The sequence below is a fragment of the Crinia signifera genome, chromosome 12 (genome assembly GCF_055691185.1).
Source record: "Crinia signifera chromosome 12, ASM5569118v1, whole genome shotgun sequence".
In the NCBI taxonomy this organism is placed as follows: Eukaryota; Metazoa; Chordata; class Amphibia; order Anura; family Myobatrachidae; genus Crinia; species Crinia signifera.
This window is the reverse complement of record NC_139228.1, coordinates 28,987,413-29,003,607: the sequence shown is the minus strand read 5'-3', so window position 1 is coordinate 29,003,607 and position 16,195 is coordinate 28,987,413.

Genomic DNA, 16,195 nt, shown 5'->3' with positions numbered 1-16,195 from the left:
GTGTGTGTGTGTTTGTGTTTGTGTTTGTGTGTGTTGTGTGTGTGTGTGTGTGTGTGTGTTTGTGTGTTGTGTGTTTGTGTCTTTGTTTGTTGTGTGTGTTGTGTGTGTGTGTGTGTGTGTTGTGTGTTTGTGTTGTGTGTTGTTTGTTTGTGTGTGTTTGTTTGTGTGTTTGTGTCTGTGTGGTGTGTGTGTGTCTTTGTGTATTTGTGTCTTCGTGTGTTTGTGTGTGTTTGTGTTAATGTTGTGTGTTTGTGTGTGTGTTATGTGTGTCTTTGTGTCTGTGTCTTTGTGTGTGTTTGTGTTGTGTGTGTTTGTGTTTTTGTGTCTGTGTGTTTGTGTTGTGTGTGTTGTGTGTTTGTGTGTGTGTTTTGTGTTTTGTTTGTTTGTGTGTTTGTGTGTGTGTTTTGTGCTTTGTTTGTTTGGGTGTTTGTGTGTGTTGTGTGTTTGTGTGTTTGTGTGTTTGTGTGTATTGTGTGTTGTGTGTTGTGTTTTGTGTCTTGTGTTGTGTGTTTGGTTGTGTGTTGTGTGTGTGTTGTTTGTGTGTTTGTGTGTGTGTTTGTGTTGTGTGTTTTTGTGTGTTGTGTGTTTGCTTTGTGTGTTTGTGTTGTGTGTTTGTGTGTTTGTGTGGTGTGTTGTGTGGGCCTTATTCTAGTTCACTCTTTCTGACAAATTCCTTCTTAGATGGATAAAACCATGTGCACTGCAGGTAGGGCAGATGTTTCTTGTGCAGAGAGAGTCAGATTTGGGTGGGGTTTTACTTCAAAGTGAGATCTATATTGCAGTGTAAAAATAAAGCAGCCAGTATTTACCCTGTACAGAAACAAAATAACTCCCCCAAATCTAATTCTTTCTGCACATTTTACATCTGCCCCCCTGCAGTGCACATGGTTTTGTCCATCTAAGAAGGATTTTGTCAAAAAGAGTGAACTAGAATAAGGCCCTTTGTGTATTTGTGTGTTTTTGTGTGTGTGTTTGTGTGTTGTGTGTTTGTTGTGTGTTTGTGTGTTGTGTGTTGTGTGTTTGTTGTGTGTTTGTTGTGTGTTGTTTGTGTGTTGTGTGTTTGTGTGTTTGTTGTGTGTTTGTGTTGTGTGTTTGTGTGTTGTGTAGTCCAGGTAAGGTCTTTGCAAAAAAAACAAACCGACACCCGAACCAAGCGAACAGGCAGAGAGCCGCACGGTGTGTTTACATCGTGCGGCTCCGCCCCCGAATGCCGCTATTGGCCGCCTTGCGGCCTAGCGGCCAATCAGGAGCCGCTAGGCCGCAAGGCGGCCAATAGCGGCATTCGGGAGGCGGAGCCGCACGATGTAAACAAACACACGTGCGTCTCCGTCAGTCCGGTCTGGTTCGGGTGTCGGTTTGTTTTTTTTGCAAAGACCTTACCTGGACTACGTCGCGCTGGGACAGGTGAGTATGGTTTCCTTCCACAGCTTCCCAAATGGATTTCTTCGGACTCCGGACCGCCGACGCCGTCGCCGACAGGGATGCCGACTGGATACAGACGCCGACACGGACCAGGACATCAGGACCAGGGCTACCTACGGGCTCAAGATAGGTAAGTATCAGTATGTATGTGTTATGTATGTATTAAACTTTTATTTTTCACGTGTGTCAGTGTGTTTATTTAACTCTTTCTTTTACTGTGGAACTACAAGACCCAGCGGGCCCTTTAATGCCCCGCAGGCTGGGACTTGTGGTTCTCCAAGTCCCAGCTTGCGGGGGAGGCTTGCTGGGACTCATAGTTCACCAGTAAAAGACAATGGTTTTTATTCTATTTTTTACACAATACCATCAGCTCGATGCCCACCGCCCAGGGGCATCGAGGACAGCACCAGGCTTCAGCCTGGTCAGGTAAGTCCTGGAGGGGGGGGACCCCTTTATTGGGGGGGTCCCCACTCCCCCAGGGCCCCTGGCCAGGCTGACTGGTCGGTAGGGTTAATGCTTTGGCCGCGGGAACTTATATCATAAGTGTCCCCCGGCTGTGGCATTACCCTGCTGGCTGGTTGTGCCTGGGGCTGGTTCTTAAAATACGGGGGACCCCTAGTCATTTTGTCCCCCGTATTTTGGGAACCAGCCCCGGACCTGGAGCCTGGGGCTGGTTGTAAAAAATCAGGGAACCCCTATTTGTCGGGTTTCCTGATTTTTTATTACCAGCCCCGGCTCCTTCAGCCTGGTGCTGGTTTCGGCAGTGGGGGGGGACCCCATGCCGGTTTTTTTTTAACGGGTAAAGGGCTACCCCTTTCCCACTGCCGAAAAAACGGCTATTACACGTTAAAAACACTGCTTTTTACACGGGTAACAAAAACCGGTATTTGTTACCCGTGTAAAGCAACCTGGAGCTTTCCCACTGCAGCTCTAGCCGTTTAAAAAGGCTAAAAAAACGGCATTTACACGTGTAAAGCCTGCAGTGGGAAAGGGGTATTAGATGGATAAAACCATGTGCACTGCAGGTAGGGCAGATGTTTCTTGTGCAGAGAGAGTCAGATTTGGGTGGGGTTTTACTTCAAAGTGAGATCTATATTGCAGTGTAAAAATAAAGCAGCCAGTATTTACCCTGTACAGAAACAAAATAACTCCCCCAAATCTAATTCTCTCTGCACATTTTACATCTGCCCCCCTGCAGTGCACATGGTTTTGTCCATCTAAGAAGGATTTTGTCAGAAAGATTGAACTAGAATAATGCCCTTTGTGTTGTGTGTTTGTTTGTGTCTTTGTGTCTGTGTGTCTTGTGTGTTTGTGTTGTGTGTGTGTGTGTGTGTGTGTTGTGTGTTTGTAATGTGTGTTGTGTGTTTGTGTGTGTGTGTTGTGTGTGTCTTTGTGTCTTTGTGTGTGTTTGTGTTGTGTGTGTGTTTGTGTTTTTGTGTCTGTATGTTTGTGTTGTGTGTTTGTGTTGTTTGTGTGTGTGTTTGTGTGTGTTTGTGTTGTGTGTGTGTTTGTGTTTTTGTGTCTGTATGTTTGTGTTGTGTGTTTGTGTTGTTTGTGTGTGTGTTTGTGTGTGTCTTTGTGTGTCTTTGTGTCTTTGTGTGTTTTTGTGTGTTGTGTTTTGTGTTTGTGTGTTGTGTTTGTGTTAGTGTGTGTGTGTTTGTGTGTTGTGAGCTTGTGTTGTGTGTTTGTGTGTGTGTGTTGTTTGTGTGGTGTGTGTTTGTGTGTGTTTTGTGTGTGTTTGTATTCTGTGTGTGTTTGTGTGTTTGTGTGTGTGTGTTGTGTGTTTGTGTGTGCCTTATTCTAGTTCACTCTTTCTGACAAATTCCTTCTTAGATGGATAAAACCATGTGCACTGCAGGTGGGGCAGATGTTACTTGTGCAGAGAGAGTCAGATTTGGGTGGGGTTTTACTTCAAAGTGAGATCTATATTGCAGTGTAAGAATAAAGCAGCCAGTATTTACCCTGTACAGAAACAAAATAACTCCCCCAAATTTAATTCTCTCTGCACATTTTACATCTGCCCCCTGCAGTGCACATGGTTTTGTCCATCTAAGAAGGATTTTGTCAGAAAGAGTGAACTAGAATAATGCCCTTTGTGTGTTTGTGTGTATGTGTGTTGTGTGTGTGTGTTTGTGTTGTGTGTGTGCTTGTGTGTTTGTAATGTGTGTTGTGTGTGTGCTTGTGTGTTTGTGTTGTGTGTTTGTGTTGTGTGTTTGTGTTTGTCTTTGTGTGTTTGTGTGTGTTGTGTGTGTGTTGTGTGTTTGTGTTGTGTGTTTGTGTTTGTCTTTGTGTGTTTGTGTGTGTTGTGTGTGTGTTGTGTGTGTGTTGTGTGTTTGTGTTGTGTGTTGTGTGTTTGTGTGTGTTTGTGTGTATTGTGTGTTGTGTGTTGTGTGTTGTGTGTTTGTGTTGTGTGTTGTGTTTGTGTGTTTGTGTGTTGTGTGTTTGTGTGTTTGTTGTGTGTTTGTGTTGTGTGTTTGTGTGTTGTGTGTTTGTGTTGTGTGTTTGTGTTGTGTGTTTGTGTTGTGTGTTTGTGTGTTGTGTGTTTGTTGTGTGTTGTTTGTGTGTTTGTGTTGTGTGTCTGTGTTGTGTGTCTGTGTTGTGTGTTTGTGTGTTTTTGTGTCTTGTGTGTTTGTTTTGTGTGTTTGTGTGTTTGTGTTGTGTGTCTGTGTTGTGTGTCTGTGTTGTGTGTCTGTGTTGTGTGTTTGTGTGTTTGTGTTTGTGTGTGTGTTGTTTGTGAGTTTGTGTTGTGTGTTTGTGTGTTTGTGTGTTTGTGTTGTGTGTCTGTGTGTTGTGTGTTTGTGTTGTTTGTGTGTTTGTGTGTGTTTTTGTGTTTGTGTGTTTTTGTGTGTTGTGTTTGTATTGTGTGTTTGTGTTTTTGTGTGTTGTGTTTGGTTTGTGTGTTTGTGTGTTTGTGTTGTGTGTTTGTGTTGTGTGTTTGTGTTGTGTGTTTGTGTTTTGTGTTTGTGTGTGTGTTGTGTGTGTGTTGTGTGTGTTGTGTGTGTGTTTGTGTTGTGTGTTTGTGTGTGTGTATTTGTGTTGTGTGTTTGTGTGTTGTGTGTTTGTGTTGTGTGTGTGTGTGTGTGTGTGTGTGTGTTGTGTGTTTGTGTGTGTGTCTTTGTGTCTGTGTGTTGTGTGTGTTTGTGTGTTGTGTGTGTTAATGTTGTGTGTTGTGTGTGTGTGTGTTTGTGTTTTTGTGTGTTTGTTTGTATTCTGTGTTTGTGTTGTGTGTGTTGTGTGTGTGTTGTGTGTTTGTGTTTGTGTGTGTGTGTTGTGTGTGTGTCTTTGTGTCTTTGTGTCTTTGTGTGTGTTTGTGTTGTGTGTGTTTGTGTTTTTGTGTCTGTATGTTTGTGTTGTGTGTTTGTGTTGTTTGTGTGTGTGTTTGTGTGTGTGTGTGTGTGTGTGTGTTGTGTGTTTGTAATGTGTGTTGTGTGTTTGTGTTGTGTGTTTGTGTGTGTGTGTTGTGTGTGTGTCTTTGTGTCTTTGTGTGTGTTTGTGTTGTGTGTGTGTTTGTGTTTTTGTGTCTGTATGTTTGTGTTGTGTGTTTGTGTTGTTTGTGTGTGTGTTTGTGTGTGTGTTTGTGTGTGTCTTTGTGTGTCTTTGTGTCTTTGTGTGTTTTTGTGTGTTGTGTTTTGTGTTTGTGTGTTGTGTTTGTGTTAGTGTGTGTGTGTTTGTGTGTTGTGAGCTTGTGTTGTGTGTTTGTGTGTGTGTTGTTTGTGTGGTGTGTGTTTGTGTATGTTTTGTGTGTGTTTGTATTCTGTGTGTGTTTGTGTGTTTGTGTGTGTGTTTGTGTGTGTTGTGTGTTTGTGTGTGCCTTATTCTAGTTCACTCTTTCTGACAAATTACTTCTTAGATGGATAAAACCATGTGCACTGCAGGTGGGGCAGATGTTACTTGTGCAGAGAGAGTCAGATTTGGGTGGGGTTTTACTTCAAAGTGAGATCTATATTGCAGTGTAAGAATAAAGCAGCCAGTATTTACCCTGTACAGAAACAAAATAACTCCCCCAAATTTAATTCTCTCTGCACATTTTACATCTGCCCCCTGCAGTGCACATGGTTTTGTCCATCTAAGAAGGATTTTGTCAGAAAGAGTGAACTAGAATAATGCACTTTGTGTGTTTGTGTGTATGTGTGTTGTGTGTGTGTGTTTGTGTTGTGTGTGTGTTGTGTGTTTGTAATGTGTGTTGTGTGTGTGCTTGTGTGTTTGTGTTGTGTGTTTGTGTTGTGTGTTTGTGTTTGTCTTTGTGTGTTTGTGTGTTTGTGTGTGTGTTGTGTGTTTGTGTTGTGTGTTTGTGTTTGTCTTTGTGTGTTTGTGTGTGTGTTGTGTGTGTGTTGTGTGTTTGTGTTGTGTGTTTGTGTTTGTCTTTGTGTGTTTGTGTGTGTTGTGTGTGTGTTGTGTGTTTGTGTTGTGTGTTGTGTGTTTGTGTGTGTTTGTGTGTATTGTGTGTTGTGTGTTGTGTGTTGTGTGTTTGTGTGTTGTGTTTGTGTGTTTGTGTGTTGTGTGTTTGTGTGTTTGTTGTGTGTTTGTGTTGTGTGTTTGTGTGTTGTGTGTTTGTGTTGTGTGTTTGTGTTGTGTGTTTGTGTTGTGTGTTTGTGTGTTGTGTGTTTGTTGTGTGTTGTTTGTGTGTTTGTGTTGTGTGTCTGTGTTGTGTGTCTGTGTTGTGTGTTTGTGTGTTTTTGTGTCTTGTGTGTTTGTTTTGTGTGTTTGTGTGTTTGTGTGTTTGTGTTGTGTGTCTGTGTTGTGTGTCTGTGTTGTGTGTCTGTGTTGTGTGTTTGTGTGTTTGTGTTTGTGTGTGTGTTGTTTGTGAGTTTGTGTTGTGTGTTTGTGTGTTTGTGTGTTTGTGTTGTGTGTTTGTGTGTCTGTGTGTTGTGTGTTTGTGTTGTTTGTGTGTTTGTGTGTGTTTTTGTGTTTGTGTGTTTTTGTGTGTTGTGTTTGTATTGTGTGTTTGTGTTTTTGTGTGTTGTGTTTGTATTGTGTGTTTGTGTGTTTGTGTTGTGTGTTTGTGTTGTGTGTTTGTGTTTTGTGTTTGTGTGTGTGTTGTGTGTGTGTTGTGTGTGTGTTTGTGTTGTGTGTGTGTTGTGTGTTTGTAATGTGTGTTGTGTGTGTGCTTGTGTGTTTGTGTTGTGTGTTTGTGTTGTGTGTTTGTGTTTGTCTTTGTGTGTTTGTGTGTGTGTTGTGTGTTGTGTGTTGTGTGTTTGTGTCTTTGTGTGTTGTGTGTTGTGTGTGTGTTGTGTGTTTGTGTTGTGTGTTTGTGTGTTTGTGTTGTGTGTTTGTGTTGTTTGTGTTGTGTGTTTGTGTTGTGTTTTTGTGTGTTGTGTGTTTGTGTTGTGTGTGTGTGTGTGTGTGTGTGTGTGTTGTGTGTTTGTGTCTGTGTGGTGTGTGTGTCTTTGTGTATTTGTGTCTTCGTGTGTTTGTGTGTGTTTGTGTTAATGTTGTGTGTTTGTGTGTGTGTTGTGTGTGTCTTTGTGTCTGTGTCTTTGTGTGTGTTTGTGTTGTGTGTGTTTGTGTTTTTGTGTCTGTGTGTTTGTGTTGTGTGTGTTGTGTGTTTGTGTGTGTGTTTTGTGTTTTGTTTGTTTGTGTGTTTGTGTGTGTGTTTTGTGTTTTGTTTGTTTGGGTGTTTGTGTGTGTTGTGTGTTTGTGTGTTTGTGTGTATTGTGTGTTGTGTTTTGTGTCTTGTGTTGTGTGTTTGGTTGTGTGTTGTTTGTGTGTTTGTGTTGTGTGTTTTTGTGTGTTGTGTGTTTGCTTTGTGTGTTTGTGTGTTTGTGTTGTGTGTTTGTGTTGTGTGTCTGTGTTGTGTGTTTGTGTGTTTGTGTTTGTGTGGTGTGTTGTGTGGGCCTTATTCTAGTTCACTCTTTCTGACAAATTCCTTCTTAGATGGATAAAACCATGTGCACTGCAGGTAGGGCAGATGTTTCTTGTGCAGAGAGAGTCAGATTTGGGTGGGGTTTTACTTCAAAGTGAGATCTATATTGCAGTGTAAAAATAAAGCAGCCAGTATTTACCCTGTACAGAAACAAAATAACTCCCCCAAATCTAATTCTTTCTGCACATTTTACATCTGCCCCCCTGCAGTGCACATGGTTTTGTCCATCTAAGAAGGATTTTGTCAAAAAGAGTGAACTAGAATAAGGCCCTTTGTGTGTTTGTGTGTTTTTGTGTATGTGTTTGTGTGTTGTGTGTTTGTGTTGTGTGTTTGTGTGTTGTGTGTGCGTTGTGTGTTTGTGTTGTGTGTGTGTGTTTGTGTGTTTGTGTGTTGTGTGTGTGTTTGTGTGTTTGTGTGTTGTGTGTTTGTGTGTGTTAATGTTGTGTGGTTGTGTGTGTCTTTGTGTGAGTGTGTGTGTGTTTGTGTTGTGTGTTTGTGTGTTTGTGTGTGTGTGTTTGTGTCTTTGTGTCTTGTGTGTTTGTGTTGTGTTTGTGTTGTGTTTTTGTGTGTTTGTGTGTTGTGTGTTTGTGTGTGTGTGTCTTTGTGTGTGTGTGTGTGTGTGTTGTGTGTTTGTGTTGTGTGTTGTTTGTGTGTTTGTGTCTTTGTGTGTTGTGTGTTGTTTGTGTGTGTGTTGTGTGTTTGTGTGTGTTTGTGTCTGTGTGTTCGTGTGTGTGTTTGTGTCTTTGTGTTGTGTGTTTGTGTTTGTGTGTGTGTTTGTGTGTGTTTGTGTTTGTGTGTGTGTGTGTGTGTGTGTGTGTTGTGTGTGTTGTGTGTGTGTTGTGTGTGTGTTTGTGTTGTGTGTTTGTGTGTGTGTCTTTGTGTCTTTGTGTGTGTTGTGTGTGTGTGTTGTGTGTTTGTGTTGTGTGTGTGTGTTGTGTGTTGTGTGTTGTGTGTTTGTGTCTTTGTGTGTTGTGTGTGTGTTGTGTGTTTGTGTTGTGTGTTTGTGTGTTTGTGTTGTGTGTTTGTGTTGTGTTTGTGTTGTGTGTTTGTGTTGTGTTTTTGTGTGTTGTGTGTTTGTGTTGTGTGTGTGTGTGTGTGTGTGTGTTGTGTGTTTGTGTGTGTGTCTTTGTGTATTTGTGTGTGTCTTTGTGTCTTTGTGTGTGTTGTGTGTTGTGTGTGTGTTGTGTGTTTGTGTGTTGTGTGTTGTGTCTTTGTGTCTGTGTGTTTGTGTGTTGTGTGTTTGTGTGTGTGTCTTTGTGTGTGTGTGTGTGTTGTGTGTTTGTGTTGTGTGTTGTTTGTGTGTTTGTGTCTTTGTGTGTTGTGTGTTGTTTGTGTGTGTGTTGTGTGTTTGTGTGTGTGTTGTGTGTGTGTTGTGTGTGTGTTTGTGTTGTGTGTTTGTGTGTTGTGTGTTTGTGTGTGTGTCTTTGTGTCTTTGTGTGTGTTGTGTGTGTGTGTTGTGTGTTTGTGTTGTGTGTTGTGTGTTTGTGTCTTTGTGTGTTGTGTGTTGTGTGTGTGTTTGTGTGTGTTGTGTGTTTGTGTTGTGTTTGTGTTGTGTGTTTGTGTTGTGTTTTTGTGTGTTGTGTGTTTGTGTTGTGTGTGTGTGTGTGTGTGTTGTGTGTTGTGTGTGTGTTGTGTGTTTGTGTGTTGTGTGTTGTGTCTTTGTGTCTGTGTGTTGTGTGTTTGTGTTGTGTGTGTGTGTGTATGTTGTGTGTGTCTTTGTGTCTTTGTGTTTTTGTGTGTTTGTGTGTTTGTGTGTGCTTGTGTTTTTGTGTGTTTGTGTGTTTGTGTTGTGTGTTTGTGTTGTGTGTTTTGTGTTTGTGTGTTGTGTGTTTGTTGTGTGTTGTGTGTGTGTTGTGTGTTTGTGTGTGTGTTGTTTGTGTGTTGTGTGTTGTGTGTTTGTGTGTTGTGTGTTTGTTGTTTGTTGTTTGTGTGTTGTGTTTGTGTGTTTGTTGTGTGTTTGTGTGTTTGTATGTTGTGTGTTTGTGTGTGTTGTGTTGTGTTTGTGTTTGTGTGTTGTGTGTGTTTGTGTGGTGTGTTTGTGTTGTGTGTTTGTGTGTTTGTGTGTCTGTGTGTTGTGTGTGTGTGTTGTGTGTGTGTCTTTGTGTGTGTTGTGTGTGTGTGTTTTGTGTTTGTGTTGTGTGTGTGTGTTGTGTGTTTGTGTGTTTGTGTGTGTTTGTGTGTTTGTGTCTTTGTGTTTTTGTGTGTTTGTGTTTTTGTGTGTTTGTGTTGTGTGTTTTGTGTTTGTGTTTTGTGTTTGTGTTGTGTGTGTGTGTGTTTGTTTGTGTGTTTGTTTGTATTCTGTGTTTGTGTTGTCTGTGTTGTGTGTGTGTTGTGTGTTGTTGTGTGTGTTGTTGTGTGTGTTGTGTGTGTGTGTTGTGTGTGTTTGTGTTGTGTTTGTGTTGTGTTTGTGTTGTGTGTGTGTTGTGTGTGTGTGTGTGTGTGTTGTGTGTGTTAATGTTGTGTGTTTGTGTGTCTTGTGTGTGTGTTTGTGTTTTGTGTGTTGTGTGTTGTGTGTTTGTGTGTTGTGTGTTGTGTGTTTGTGTTGTGTGTGTGTGTGTGTGTGTGTGTTGTGTGTTTGTGTGTGTGTCTTTGTGTCTTTGTGTGTGTGTTGTGTGTGTGTGTTGTGTGTGTCTTTGTGTCTTTGTGTTTGTGTGTTGTGTGTTGTGTGTTGTGTGTTGTGTGTGTTGTGTGTTTGTGTGTTTGTTGTGTGTTTGTGTTGTGTGTTTGTGTGTTGTGTGTTGTGTGTTTGTGTGTTTGTATGTTGTGTGTTTGTGTGTGTTGTGTTGTGTTTGTGTGTTGTGTGTTTGTGTGTGTTTGTGTCTTGTGTGTTGTGTTGTGTGTGTGTGTGTTTGTGTGTTGTGTGTGTCTTTGTGTGTGTTTGTGTTGTGTGTGTTTGTGTTTTTGTGTCTGTGTGTTTGTGTTGTGTGTGTTTGTGTGTGTGTTTTGTTTGTTTGTGTGTTTGTGTGTGTGTTTTGTGTTTTGTTTGTTTGTGTGTTTGTGTGTGTTGTGTGTTGTGTGTTTGTGTGTATTGTGTGTTGTGTGTTGTGTGTCTTGTGTTGTGTGTTTGTTTGTGTGTTGTGTGTGTGTGTGTGTGTGTGTGTTGTTTGTGTGTTTGTGTGTGTGTATTTGTGTTGTGTGTTTGTGTGTTGTGTGTTTGCTTTGTGTGTTTGTGTGTTTGTGTGTTTGTGTTGTGTGTTTGTGTTGTGTGTCTGTGTTGTGTGTTTGTGTGTTTGTGTGTGTGTGTTTGGGCCTTATTCTAGTTCACTCTTTCTGACAAATTACTTCTTAGATGGATAAAACCATGTGCACTGCAGGTGGGGCAGATGTTTCTTGTGCAGAGAGAGTCAGATTTGGGTGGGGTTTTACTTCAAAGTGAGATCTATATTGCAGTGTAAAAATAAAGCAGCCAGTATTTACCCTGTACAGAAACAAAATAACTCCCCCAAATCTAATTCTCTCTGCACAATTTACATCTGCCCCCCTGCAGTTCACATGGTTTTGTCCATCTAAGAAGGATTTTGTCAGAAAGAGTGAACTAGAATTAGGCCCTTTGTGTGTTTGTGTGTGTGTTTGTGTTGTGTGTTGTGTGTGTGTGTGTGTGTTTGTGTGTTGTGTGTTTTTGTTGTGTGTTTGTGTGTTGTGTGTTTGTGTTGTGTGTTTGTGTGTGTGTTTGTGTTGTGTGTTTGTGTTGTGTGTGTTTGTGTGTTGTGTGTTTGTGTTGTGTGTTTGTGTGTGTGTTTGTGTTGTGTGTTTGTGTTGTGTGTGTGTGTGTTATGTCTTTGTGTGTGTTGTGTGTGTGTTGTGTGTGTGTGTTGTGTGTTTGTTGTGTGTTTGTGTGTGTGTTGTGTGTTTGTTGTGTGTTTGTGTGTGTGTTGTTTGTGTGTTTGTGTGTTGTGTGTTTGTTGTGTGTTGTTTGTGTGTTGTGTGTTTGTGTGTTTGTTGTGTGTTTGTGTGTTGTGTGTTTGTTGTGTGTTGTGTGTTTGTGTTGTGTGTGTGTGTGTGTGTTGTGTCTTTGTGTGTGTGTTGTGTGTTGTGTGTTTGTGTCTGTGTGTTTGTGTGTGTTTGTGTGTTGTGTGTGTTAATGTTGTGTGTCTTTGTGTCTTTGTGTGTGCTTGTGTTTTTATGTGTTTGTGTGTTTGTGTTGTGTGTTTTGTGTTTGTGTGTTGTGTGTTTGTTGTGTGTTGTGTGTGTGTTGTTTGTGTGTTTGTGTGTTTGTGTGTTTTGTTTGTATGTTGTGTGTTGTTTGTGTGTTTGTGTGTTGTGTGTTGTGTGTTTGTGTGTTGTGTGTTTGTTGTGTGTTGTTTGTGTGTTGTGTTTGTGTGTTTGTTGTGTGTTTGTTGTGTGTTGTTTGTGTGTTGTGTGTTTGTGTGTTTGTTGTGTGTGTGTGTTGTGTGTTTGTGTTGTGTGTTGTGTGTTTGTGTGTGTGTTTGTGTGTGTGTGTGTGTGTGTGTTGTTTGTGTGTTTGTGTTGTGTGTTTGTGTGTTTGTGTTGTGTGTGTGTGTGTTTGTGTTGTGTGTTTGTGTGTTTGTGTGTTATGTGTTTGGGCCTTATTCTAGTTCACTCTTTCTGACAAATTCCTTCTTAGATGGATAAAACCATGTGCACTGCAGGTAGGGCAGATGTTTCTTGTGCAGAGAGAGTCAGATTTGGGAGGGGTTTTACTTCAAAGTGAGATCTATATTGCAGTGTAAAAATAAAGCAGCCAGTATTTACCTTGTACAGAAACAAAATAACTCCCCCAAATCTAATTCTCTCTGCACATTTTACATCTGCCCCCTGCAGTGCACATGGTTTTGTCCATCTAAGAAGGATTTTGTCAGAAAGAGTGAACTAGAATAATGCCCTTTGTGTGTTTGTGTGTATGTGTGTTGTGTGTTTGTGTTGTGTGTGTGTTGTTAGTTTGTAATGTGTGTTGTGTTTGTGTTGTGTGTTTGTGTTGTGTGTTTGTCTTTGTGTGTTTGTGTGTTTGTGTGTGTTGTGTGTGTGTTGTGTGTTTGTGTGTTGTGTGTTGTGTGTTTGTGTGTGTGTGTGTGTTTTTGTGTGTGTGTGTGTGTGTGTGTGTGTGTGTTTGTGTGTATTGTGTGTTGTGTATTGTGTGTTTGTGTTGTGTGTTGTGTGTTGTGTGTTTGTAATGTGTGTTGTGTGTTTGTGTTGTGTGTTTGTGTGTGTGTGTGTGTTGTGTGTGTCTTTGTGTCTTTGTGTGTGTTTGTGTTGTGTGTGTGTTTGTGTTTTTGTGTCTGTATGTTTGTGTTGTGTGTTTGTGTTGTTTGTGTGTGTGTTTGTGTGTGTCTTTGTGTGTCTTTGTGTCTTTGTGTGTTTTTGTGTGTTGTGTTTTGTGTTTGTGTGTTGTGTTTGTGTTAGTGTGTGTGTTTGTGTGTTGTGAGCTTGTGTTGTGTGTTTGTGTGTGTGTTGTTTGTGTGGTGTGTGTTTGTGTGTGTTTTGTGTGTGTTTGTATTCTGTGTGTGTTTGTGTGTTTGTGTGTGTGTTTGTGTGTGTTGTGTGTTTGTGTGTGCCTTATTCTAGTTCACTCTTTCTGACAAATTACTTCTTAGATGGATAAAACCATGTGCACTGCAGGTGGGGCAGATGTTACTTGTGCAGAGAGAGTCAGATTTGGGTGGGGTTTTACTTCAAAGTGAGATCTATATTGCAGTGTAAGAATAAAGCAGCCAGTATTTACCCTGTACAGAAACAAAATAACTCCCCCAAATTTAATTCTCTCTGCACATTTTACATCTGCCCCCTGCAGTGCACATGGTTTTGTCCATCTAAGAAGGATTTTGTCAGAAAGAGTGAACTAGAATAATGCCCTTTGTGTGTGTGTGTGTGTGTGTGTTTGTGTGTGTGTGTGTCTTTGTGTCTTTGTGTGTGTGTGTGTTGTGTGTGTTAATGTTGTGTGTTTGTGTGTGTCTTTGTGTGTTTGTGTATGTTTGTGTGTGTTTGTGTGTGTCTTTGTGTCTTTGTGTGTGTTTGTGTGTTGTGTGTGTTAATGTTGTGTGTTTGTGTGTGTCTTTGTGTCTTTGTGTGTTTGTGTATGTTTGTGTGTGTTTGTGTGTTTGTGTTGTGTGTTTGTGTGTGTTGTGTGTGTCTTTGTGTGTTTGTGAGTGTTTGTGTTGTGTGTTGTGTGTTTGTTTTTGTGTGTTTGTTTTGTGTGTGTTGTGTGTTTGTGTGTTTTTGTGTTTTTGTGTGTTTAGTGTTTGTGTGTTTGTGTTTTTGTGTGTTTGTGTTTGTGTGTCTGTGTTGTGTGTGTGTGTGTGTTTGTGTGTCTGTGTGTTTGTGTTGTGTGTTGTGTGTTTGTGTGTGTGTTTGTGTGTGTGTGTGTGTGTGTGTGTTGTTTGTGTGTTTGTGTTGTGTGTTTGTGTGTTTGTGTTGTGTGTGTGTGTGTGTGTGTGTGTGTGTGTGTTTGTGTTGTGTGTTTGTGTGTTTGTGTGTTATGTGTTTGGGCCTTATTCTAGTTCACTCTTTCTGACAAATTCCTTCTTAGATGGATAAAACCATGTGCACTGCAGGTAGGGCAGATGTTTCTTGTGCAGAGAGAGTCAGATTTGGGAGGGGTTTTACTTCAAAGTGAGATCTATATTGCAGTGTAAAAATAAAGCAGCCAGTATTTACCCTGTACAGAAACAAAATAACTCCCCCAAATCTAATTCTCTCTGCACATTTTACATCTGCCCCCTGCAGTGCACATGGTTTTGTCCATCTAAGAAGGATTTTGTCAGAAAGAGTGAACTAGAATAATGCCCTTTGTGTGTTTGTGTGTATGTGTGTTGTGTGTTTGTGTTGTGTGTGTTGTTAGTTTGTAATGTGTGTTGTGTTTGTGTTGTGTGTTTGTGTGTTGTGTGTTTGTGTGTGTGTGTGTTTGTGTGTTGTGTGTTTGTAATGTGTGTTGTGTGTTTGTGTTGTGTGTTTGTGTGTGTGTGTGTGTGTTGTGTGTGTCTTTGTGTCTTTGTGTGTGTTTGTGTTGTGTGTGTGTTTGTGTTTTTGTGTCTGTATGTTTGTGTTGTGTGTTTGTGTTGTTTGTGTGTGTGTTTGTGTGTGTGTTTGTGTGTGTCTTTGTGTGTCTTTGTGTCTTTGTGTGTTTTTGTGTGTTGTGTTTTGTGTTTGTGTGTTGTGTTTGTGTTAGTGTGTGTGTTTGTGTGTTGTGAGCTTGTGTTGTGTGTTTGTGTGTGTGTTGTTTGTGTGGTGTGTGTTTGTGTGTGTTTTGTGTGTGTTTGTATTCTGTGTGTGTTTGTGTGTTTGTGTGTTTGTGTGTGTTGTGTGTTTGTGTGTGCCTTATTCTAGTTCACTCTTTCTGACAAATTACTTCTTAGATGGATAAAACCATGTGCACTGCAGGTGGGGCAGATGTTACTTGTGCAGAGAGAGTCAGATTTGGGTGGGGTTTTACTTCAAAGTGAGATCTATATTGCAGTGTAAGAATAAAGCAGCCAGTATTTACCCTGTACAGAAACAAAATAACTCCCCCAAATTTAATTCTCTCTGCACATTTTACATCTGCCCCCTGCAGTGCACATAGTTTTGTCCATCTAAGAAGGATTTTGTCAGAAAGAGTGAACTAGAATAATGCCCTTTGTGTGTTTGTGTGTGTTTGTGTTGTGTGTGTGTGTTTGTGTTGTGTGTGTGTTGTGTGTTTGTAATGTGTGTTGTGTGTGTGCTTGTGTGTTTGTGTTGTGTGTTTGTGTTGTGTGTTTGTGTTTGTCTTTGTCTTTGTGTGTTTGTGTGTTTGTGTGTGTTGTGTGTGTGTTGTGTGTTTGTGTTTGTCTTTGTGTGTTTGTGTGTGTTGTGTGTGTGTTGTGTGTTTGTGTTGTGTGTGTTGTGTGTTTGTGTGTGTTGTGTGTGTGTGTTGTGTGTTTGTGTTGTGTGTTTGTGTGTTGTGTGTTTGTGTGTTTGTTGTGTGTTTGTGTTGTGTGTTTGTGTGTTTGTGTGTTTGTGTGTTTGTTGTGTGTTGTGTGTTGTGTGTTTGTGTTGTGTTTGTGTGTTTGTGTGTTGTGTGTTTGTGTGTTTGTTGTGTGTTTGTGTTGTGTGTTTGTGTTGTGTGTTTGTGTGTTTGTTGTGTGTTTGTGTTGTGTGTTTGTGTGTTTGTTGTGTGTTGTTTGTGTGTTTGTGTTGTGTGTTTGTGTTGTGTGTCTGTGTTGTGTGTCTGTGTTGTGTGTTTGTGTGTTTTTGTGTCTTGTGTGTTTGTTTTGTGTGTTTGTGTGTTTGTGTGTTTGTGTTGTGTGTCTGTGTTGTGTGTCTGTGTTGTGTGTTTGTGTGTTTGTGTTTGTGTGTGTGTTGTTTGTGAGTTTGTGTTGTGTGTTTGTGTGTTTGTGTGGTGTGTTTGTGTTGTGTGTTTGTGTGTTTGTGTTGTGTGTTTGTGTGTCTGTGTGTTGTGTGTTTGTGTTGTTTGTGTGTTTGTGTGTGTTTTTGTGTTTGTGTGTGTGTTGTTTGTGAGTTTGTGTTGTGTGTTTGTGTGGTGTGTTTGTGTTGTGTGTTTGTGTGTTTGTGTTGTGTGTTTGTGTGTCTGTGTGTTGTGTGTTTGTGTTGTTTGTGTGTTTGTGTGTGTTTTTGTGTTTGTGTGTGTTGTGTTTGTATTGTGTGTTTGTGTTTTTGTGTGTTGTGTTTGTATTGTGTGTTTGTGTGTTTGTGTTTGTGTTGTGTGTTTGTGTTGTGTGTTTGTGTTTTGTGTGTGTGTTGTGTGTGTTGTGTGTGTGTTTGTGTTGTGTGTGTGTGTGTGTATTTGTGTTGTGTGTTTGTGTTGTGTGTGTGTGTGTGTTGTGTGTTTGTGTGTGTGTGTCTTTGTGTCTGTGTGTTGTGTGTGTTTGTGTGTTGTGTGTGTTAATGTTGTGTGTGTTGTGTGTGTGTTGTGTGTTTGTGTGTTGTGTGTTGTGTGTTGTTGTGTGTGTGTTGTGTGTGTGTGTTGTGTGTGTGTGT